We start from the raw sequence: 9,188 nt of genomic DNA, 5'->3' as shown, positions 1-9,188 counted from the left end.
TCCCATAGCAGGAATCGAACCAGTAAACTAAGAATACTGGTTGCTTGGTCAAATGGGATAACCCAAAGGGTCACAGAAAAAATGAAAGGCGTTAAAAAAAAAAAAAAAAAAAAAAAAAGTGTTGCTTTGATTAAATTTTTTTTCCTTTCAACAGTTTAAACTTGACTCATTTGAACAGTAGTTAGGAGCTAGTGGCTTATTCTGATGGTTATGAGGTTTTCCCTCAGATAGGGTACAGTTCACTCTTTTCTTTGACTAGGGAGTTTGAGAACTTTGCCATTCAGTTGTTAAATTCTACAGATTAGAATGGAAATTGGAGGCCAAAGGACAGGCCATACGAGTTGTTGAGTTCCTCGACATTTTGAAGTAAAAAAAAATAGTTGAGAATAGTTTGAGCTATGAAACCTATAAATGTGTTGTGCTAGAGTTAGAAATGAAGTGCCAAGACCCTAACGTTTTGCAATTTTGGCTGCAAAGTGCAAATTTTACCTGAATGCTTTTTTATGCAAACAACAGTGTCTGCCTTTGAATTTCAGAGATAGTACAGAAAAAGCAGCATTCCCATACCGGGAGTCGAACCCGGGCCGCCTGGGTGAAAACCAGGAATCCTAACCGCTAGACCATATGGGAAGAGTTGTTCTCTCAAGTAGAGTTGAGCGCGGTTCGTGGTTCGTGGTTCTCCAGTTCGCGGCTCGAGTGATTTTGGGGCATGTTCTAGATCGAACTAGAACTCGAGCTTTTTGCAAAAGCTCGATAGTTCTAGAAACGTTCGAGAACGGTTCTAGCAGCCAAAAAACAGCTAAATCCTAGCTTGGTTTCTGCTGTAATAGTGTAAGTCACTCTGTGAATCAAACTATTATCACATTTCAGTGTATAGTGTGCGTGAACAGCGCCTTCAGATCACTGCTGTTTCTATAATGTCCTCCTGAGTCCTATAGCCGATACAGCTGTATGCGCTGCATACACAGCGTTAGACAGCTTAGGGAGAGCACATTCTAGCAGTCCTTTTAAGGGCTCAAAGCGGCAGGGTCAGAGAGCCATAAGTGACAGGTCCTGCAAACAGCAACAGCGTCTGTGTAGCCCAGGTCAGGGATTTCCTCCCTGCATTTCACCATTAGGAGGGAATAGAAAGGCAGGCTTCCATTCCTCTACCCAGAGCACCACAATCCTACCACTGTACCCTCTTGTCCTCTGCACACTCCAACTCATTCTAAGTAAGCCATTATACTAGCAAACACTCAGTGTACCTAGTGGCATCCTAAACGTGGCTATTGGACTTTGCTATAGTCCCACTAGTGCAAAGACATTAGCAGAGCACGTCTGCCTGCATTGCACACTCCAAGTTTTTTAAACTAAGCAATTTTACTAGCAAACACTCAGTGTACCTAGTGGCATCCTATACGTGGCTATTGGACTTTGATATAGTCCCACTAGTGCAAAGACATTTGCAGAGCACGTCTGCCTGCATTGCACACTACAACTTTTTTAAACTAAGCAATTTTACTAGCAAACACTCAGTGTACCTAGTGGCATCCTATACGTGGCTATTGGACTTTGCTATAGTCCCACTAGTGCAAAGACATTTGCAGAGCACGTCTGCCTGCATTGCACACTACAACTTTTTTAAACTAAGCAATTTTACTAGCAAACACTCAGTGTACCTAGTGGCATCCTATACGTGGCTATTGGACTTTGCTATAGTCCCACTAGTGCCAAGACATTTGCAGAGCGCATCTGCCTGCGTTGCACACTCCAACTAATTATAACGAAGCCATTATACTAGCAAACACTCAGTGTACCTAGTGGCATCCTATACGTGGCTATTGGACTTTGCTATAGTCCCACTAGTGCAAAGACATTAGCAGAGCACATCTGCCTGCATTGCACACTCCAAGTTTTTTAAACTAAGCAATTTTACTAGCAAACACTCAGTGTACCTAGTGGCATCCTATACGTGGCTATTGGACTTTGCTATAGTCCCACTAGTGCAAAGACATTTGCAGAGCACGTCTGCCTGCATTGCACACTACAACTTTTTTAAACTAAGCAATTTTACTAGCAAACACTCAGTGTACCTAGTGGCATCCTATACGTGGCTATTGGACTTTGCTATAGTCCCACTAGTGCAAAGACATTTGCAGAGCACGTCTGCCTGCATTGCACACTACAACTTTTTTAAACTAATCAATTTTACTAGCAAACACTCAGTGTACCTAGTGGCATCCTAAACGTGGCTATTGGACTTTGCTATAGTCCCACTAGTGCAAAGACATTAGCAGAGCACATCTGCCTGCATTGCACACTCCAAGTTTTTTAAACTAAGCAATTTTACTAGCAAACACTCAGTGTACCTAGTGGCATCCTATACGTGGCTATTGGACTTTGCTATAGTCCCACTAGTGCAAAGACATTTGCAGAGCACGTCTGCCTGCATTGCACACTACAACTTTTTTAAACTAAGCAATTTTACTAGCAAACACTCAGTGTACCTAGTGGCATCCTATACGTGGCTATTGGACTTTGCTATAGTCCCACTAGTGCAAAGACATTTGCAGAGCACGTCTGCCTGCATTGCACACTACAACTTTTTTAAACTAAGCAATTTTACTAGCAAACACTCAGTGTACCTAGTGGCATCCTATACGTGGCTATTGGACTTTGCTATAGTCCCACTAGTGCCAAGACATTTGCAGAGCGCATCTGCCTGCGTTGCACACTCCAACTAATTATAACGAAGCCATTATACTAGCAAACACTCAGTGTACCTAGTGGCATCCTATACGTGGCTATTGGACTTTTGTCAATTCACAGTATTGGAACGTTATTTGCATGACATCTGCCTGCATTGCACACTCTAACTTTTTTAAACTCAGCCATTATACTAGCAAACACTCACTGTACCTAGTTGTATCCTAAACGTGGCTATTGTACTTTTGTCAATTCACAGTATTGGAACGTTATTTGCAGGACATCTGCCTGCATTGCACACTCAAACTTTTTTAAACTCAGCCATTATACTAGCAAACACTCACTGTACCTAGTTGTATCCTAAACGTGGCTATTGTACTTTTGTCAATTCACAGTATTGGAACGTTATTTGCAGGACATCTGCCTGCCTTGCACACTCAAACTTTTTTAAACTCAGCCATTATACTAGCAAACACTCACTGTACCTAGTTGTATCCTAAACGTGGCTATTGTACTTTTGTCAATTCACAGTATTGGAACGTTATTTGCAGGACATCTGCCTGCATTGCACACTCAAACTTTTTTAAACTCAGCCATTATACTAGCAAACACTCACTGTACCTAGTTGTATCCTAAACGTGGCTATTGTACTTTTGTCAATTCACAGTATTGGAACGTTATTTGCAGGACATCTGCCTGCATTGCACACTCAAACTTTTTTAAACTCAGCCATTATACTAGCAAACACTCACTGTACCTAGTTGTATCATAAACGTGGCTATTGTACTTTTGTCAATTCACAGTATTGGAACGTTATTTGCAGGACATCTGCCTGCATTGCACACTCAAACTTTTTTAAACTCAGCCATTATACTAGCAAACACTCACTGTACCTAGTTGTATCCTAAACGTGGCTATTGTACTTTTGTCAATTCACACTACTGCAAATCTATGTGCAGCACCTCTGCATGACAACCTCGTGCTCTGTTTTTAATAAGCTATAATGATAGCACAAAATACTGCCATTTTGTGGCATCATAGAACTGGCTGTTGTATTCCATTAGTGCCCCACTGGTGACAAGCTATTTCTAGCACCTCTACATCACACCCTCATGCACATTTTGCTACGCTAATGTTATAGCAAACTCATGGAATTCATTGCTGCATTTCATAATTCGGAGGGATAGAAAGTCAGGCTTCCTTTAGCTTTTCCTTCTGTTCATAGACAGCATCTCCAAGACAAATTTCCCCTCCACGTCTAAGTGTGGAGAGGCAGCTAGTGCGCATGCGTGTGCCGATGTACCCCAGCTGCAGCATAATTACAGTGTTTCGCCTAGTGAGTATGCTCAGCCTGACTGTGCCATTCCTGACGCTAAGTTTTCATTTCGGGATACAGCGCATGCTCCCACACTAAGTGTGAAAAGCCTCTTTGCACAGGTGCTTGCATTCCGTGCCGGGTATAAGTCCTGTTTTGGGCATAGACACCATGCTAAAGCTGATAGTCTTTTTTCAGAGACTGTATTTCATGATACTGAGCATGCTCAGGCACTTCCTGCATCAGAGACTAGGTCCGGTAATGAACTCTTTGGCCCTGGCCCTGATGTGGGGGTCCCATATAGACCACAGGGCATCAGGTGTCCTCCCAAATGTCTTGCAGAGGCCCACACCTATGACTTGTCACCGCATTATTGATGCTCAGACGATGACTGGTGAGGTGTTTGGGTCATGGCAGCCATGAGGTCATCATTGAAGTTGCGTTTCCAAATAGGACGCTAGTTATGCCACTCATGACGTGTCACTCTACTTTTGTCTCCAGGAGGTGCATTGTGGTTCACCCTGGTTTGGGGCGGACCCAGGTTATAAAAGGGGCTGGAGCCAACAAGGAGGTGCGCAGTCTTCTATTATGCTCCGAAAGAGCACACCTCCATGTGTTGAACCCATTGCGGCTTTAGGCCAGAGGTAGGCAGGGATCGGGTGGTGGATGCAGGCCACCACCACAGTTGGTAACGCAGAACGGTTAAGACCAGCTCCTGTCCTAACAGTCCTGCTTGTGCAGCCCAGTGGCATTAACAGGCCTGCTGCTGCTGATGCGCCTGCTGTCCACAGGTGTGGCCCCTACGCACACGGTCAGCGTACTCAATGGCCCCTGTGTTGTTAACAGGGAGTTCCTGGGCTGGGTGGGCATGTGGACCCTGTGACGCTAACAGGGCTCACAGTCTCCAGATCCGAATGGCGTCTAACTCGGTTCAGGCTACTATTAGTTTCATAGCCACACAGCTCTGTATCCGCCACAATGGCCAACCAATTGCGTCGGCCTTTGAATGTCAAAACAAGCACAGAAAAATTAGCATTCCCATACCGGGAGTCGAACCCGGGCCGCCTGGGTGAGAACCAGGAATCCTAACCGCTAGACCATATGGGAAATGTTGTGCTGTATAGTTGATGATGTGGAAAAAAAGAACTTTATTTCTATAAGTAAGCAACTTCTGCACGTTTGCACCAGAAGCTTTCCTTGTTAGCACAATAGGTGGCGCGTCAATCTCAAACTCTTAAGGTCATGATTGTGATCCTCACATGTGGCACTTTTCTTTGGAGATTTTGTCTCCATCTTGTCTAGAGAGCCACATTTGTTTCCACTGAGTACCAAAAATCAACAATTATATATTGAGGGGTTTGAGTCCATTTACACCAAGTAGTTGGAAGTCGAAGGTAAGAATGATTTCCGATATGAGCTCAAATGGCTTTTTGTGCAAAAGAATGGAATGAATGGCTAAAAGCTCTTGTGGTCAGCATTTTTTCGCTGCAAAGAGCAATTTTAAACTAAACTAACTTTGTCTGCAAGGTATGTGTCGACCTTTGAATGCAGGAACTATTGCAGAAAAAAGTGGCACTCCCCTAGCAGAAATTGAACCAGTAAACTAAGAAAACTGCTTGCTAGATAATATGAGATATTCCACAGAGTTTCAGAAAACATATGGGGTTTTAAAAAAAAAAAAAAAAAAAAAAAAAAAAAAGAGTGTTGCCTTCACTAAAAAGCTGTTTTTCATTTCAGTAGTTGAATCTTGCCTCATTTGAGTTGGTGTTAACAGGTCAATTCGATATATTGAAGATTGTAAGTTTTTTCCTCAGACAGTACGTAGTTTCCTCATTATCTTTGGCAGGAGAGCCTAGAAACTTTACCATTCAGTTCCAATATTCTATGGATAAGTAAGGAAATTGGAGGTCAAATGACAGGCCACAATGGCCAACCAATTGCGTCGGCCTTTGAATGTCAAAACAAGCACAGAAAAATTAGCATTCCCATACCAGGAGTCGAACCCGGGCCGCCTGGGTGAGAACCAGGAATCCTAACCGCTAGACCATATGGGAAATGTTGTGCTGTATAGTTGATGATGTGGAAAAAAAAGAACTTTATTTCTATAAGTAAGCAACTTCTGCACGTTTGCACCAGAAGCTTTCCTTGTTAGCACAATAGGTGGCGCGTCAATCTCAAACTCTTAAGGTCATGATTGTGATCCTCACATGTGGCACTTTTCTTTGGAGATTTTGTCTCCATCTTGTCTAGAGAGCCACATTTGTTTCCACTGAGTACCAAAAATCAACAATTATATATTGAGGGGTTTGAGTCCATTTACACCAAGTAGTTGGAAGTCGAAGGTAAGAATGATTTCCGATATGAGCTCAAATGGCTTTTTGTGCAAAAGAATGGAATGAATGGCTAAAAGCTCTTGTGGTCAGCATTTTTTCGCTGCAAAGAGCAATTTTAAACTAAACTAACTTTGTCTGCAAGGTATGTGTCGACCTTTGAATGCAGGAACTATTGCAGAAAAAAGTGGCACTCCCCTAGCAGAAATTGAACCAGTAAACTAAGAAAACTGCTTGCTAGATAATATGAGATATTCCACAGAGTTTCAGAAAACATATGGGGTTTTAAAAAAAAAAAAAAAAAAAAAAAAAAAAAAAAAAGAGTGTTGCCTTCACTAAAAAGCTGTTTTTCATTTCAGTAGTTGAATCTTGCCTCATTTGAGTTGGAGTTAACAGGTCAATTCGATATATTGAAGATTGTAAGTTTTTTCCTCAGACAGTACGTAGTTTCCTCATTATCTTTGGCAGGAGAGCCTAGAAACTTTACCATTCAGTTCCAATATTCTATGGATAAGTAAGGAAATTGGAGGTCAAATGACAGGCCACAATGGCCAACCAATTGCGTCGGCCTTTGAATGTCAAAACAAGCACAGAAAAATTAGCATTCCCATACCAGGAGTCGAACCCGGGCCGCCTGGGTGAGAACCAGGAATCCTAACCGCTAGACCATATGGGAAATGTTGTGCTGTATAGTTGATGATGTGGAAAAAAAGAACTTTATTTCTATAAGTAAGCAACTTCTGCACGTTTGCACCAGAAGCTTTCCTTGTTAGCACAATAGGTGGCGCGTCAATCTCAAACTCTTAAGGTCATGATTGTGATCCTCACATGTGGCACTTTTCTTTGGAGATTTTGTCTCCATCTTGTCTAGAGAGCCACATTTGTTTCCACTGAGTACCAAAAATCAACAATTATATATTGAGGGGTTTGAGTCCATTTACACCAAGTAGTTGGAAGTCGAAGGTAAGAATGATTTCCGATATGAGCTCAAATGGCTTTTTGTGCAAAAGAATGGAATGAATGGCTAAAAGCTCTTGTGGTCAGCATTTTTTCGCTGCAAAGAGCAATTTTAAACTAAACTAACTTTGCCTGCAAGGTATGTGTCGATCTTTGAATGCAGGAACTATTGCAGAAAAAAGTGGCACTCCCCTAGCAGAAATTGAACCAGTAAACTATGAAAACTGCTTGCTAATTAATATGAGATATTCCACAGAGTTTCAGAAAACATATGGGGTTTTAAAAAAAAAAAAAAAAAAAAAAAAAAAAAAAAAAAAAAGAGTGTTGCCTTCACTAAAAAGCTGTTTTTCATTTCAGTAGTTGAATCTTGCCTCATTTGAGTTGGAGTTAACAGGTCAATTCGATATATTGAAGATTGTAAGTTTTTTCCTCAGACAGTACGTAGTTTCCTCATTATCTTTGGCAGGAGAGCCTAGAAACTTTACCATTCAGTTCCAATATTCTATGGATAAGTAAGGAAATTGGAGGTCAAATGACAGGCCACAATGGCCAACCAATTGCGTCGGCCTTTGAATGTCAAAACAAGCACAGAAAAAGTAGCATTCCCATACCAGGAGTCGAACCCGGGCCGCCTGGGTGAGAACCAGGAATCCTAACCGCTAGACCATATGGGAAATGTTGTGCTGTATAGTTGATGATGTGGAAAAAAAGAACTTTATTTCTATAAGTAAGCAACTTCTGCACGTTTGCACCAGAAGCTTTCCTTGTTAGCACAATAGGTGACGCGTCAATCTCAAACTCTTAAGGTCATGATTGTGATCCTCACATGTGGCACTTTTCTTTGGAGATTTTGTCTCCATCTTGTCTAGAGAGCCACATTTGTTTCCACTGAGTACCAAAAATCAACAATTATATATTGAGGGGTTTGAGTCCATTTACACCAAGTAGTTGGAAGTCGAAGGTAAGAATGATTTCCGATATGAGCTCAAATGGCTTTTTGTGCAAAAGAATGGTATGAATGGCTAAAAGCTCTTGTGGTCAGCATTTTTTCGCTGCAAAGAGCAATTTTAAACTAAACTAACTTTGTCTGCAAGGTATGTGTCGACCTTTGAATGCAGGAACTATTGCAGAAAAAAGTGGCACTCCCCTAGCAGAAATTGAACCAGTAAACTAAGAAAACTGCTTGCTAATTAATATGAGATATTCCACAGAGTTTCAGAAAACATATGGGGTTTTAAAAAAAAAAAAAAAAAAAAAAAGAGTGTTGCCTTCACTAAAAAGCTGTTTTTCATTTCAGTAGTGGAATCTTGCCTCATTTGAGTTGGAGTTAACAGGTCAATTCGATATATTGAAGATTGTAAGTTTTTTCCTCAGACAGTACGTAGTTTCCTCATTATCTTTGGCAGGAGAGCCTAGAAACTTTACCATTCAGTTCCAATACTCTATGGATAAGTAAGGAAATTGGAGGTCAAATGACAGGCCACAATGGCCAACCAATTGCATCGGCCTTTGAATGTCAAAACAAGCACAGAAAAATTAGCATTTCCATATCGGGAGTCGAACCCGGGCCGCCTGGGTGAGAACCAGGAATCCTAACCACTAGACCATATGGGAAATGTTGTGCTGTGTAGTCGGTGATGTGGAAAAAAAGAACTTTATTTCTATGAGTAAGCAACTTCTGCACGTTTGCAACAGAAGCTTTCCTTGTTAGCACAATAGGTGGCGCGTCAATCTCAAACTCTTAAGGTCATGATTGTGATCTTCACATGTGGCACTTTTCTTTGGAGATTTTGTCTCCATCTTGTCTAGAGAGCCACATTTGTTTCCACTGAGTACCAAAAATCAACAATTATATATTGAGGGGTTTGAGTCCATTTACACCAAGTAGTTGGAAGTCG

At 41.6% G+C, this 9,188-nt stretch overlaps 2 non-coding genes across 2 annotated transcripts; both read right to left on the bottom strand.

Annotated features, from left to right (window-relative positions):
• Positions 1-558: 558 nt before the first annotated feature.
• On the bottom strand, positions 559-630 carry TRNAE-UUC (transfer RNA glutamic acid (anticodon UUC)). The gene has a single exon. It is a non-coding gene; the product is annotated as a tRNA-Glu (tRNA).
• A 4,408-nt stretch (positions 631-5,038) lies between these two features.
• TRNAE-CUC (transfer RNA glutamic acid (anticodon CUC)) lies at positions 5,039-5,110 on the bottom strand. The gene has a single exon. It is a non-coding gene; the product is annotated as a tRNA-Glu (tRNA).
• Positions 5,111-9,188: the final 4,078 nt, after the last annotated feature.

The sequence above is a fragment of the Anomaloglossus baeobatrachus genome, chromosome 4 (assembly GCF_048569485.1).
Source record: "Anomaloglossus baeobatrachus isolate aAnoBae1 chromosome 4, aAnoBae1.hap1, whole genome shotgun sequence".
Classification (NCBI taxonomy): Eukaryota; Metazoa; Chordata; class Amphibia; order Anura; family Aromobatidae; genus Anomaloglossus; species Anomaloglossus baeobatrachus.
The sequence above is the reverse complement of the archived record's forward strand: the minus strand, read 5'-3'. Positions and strand labels throughout refer to the sequence as shown.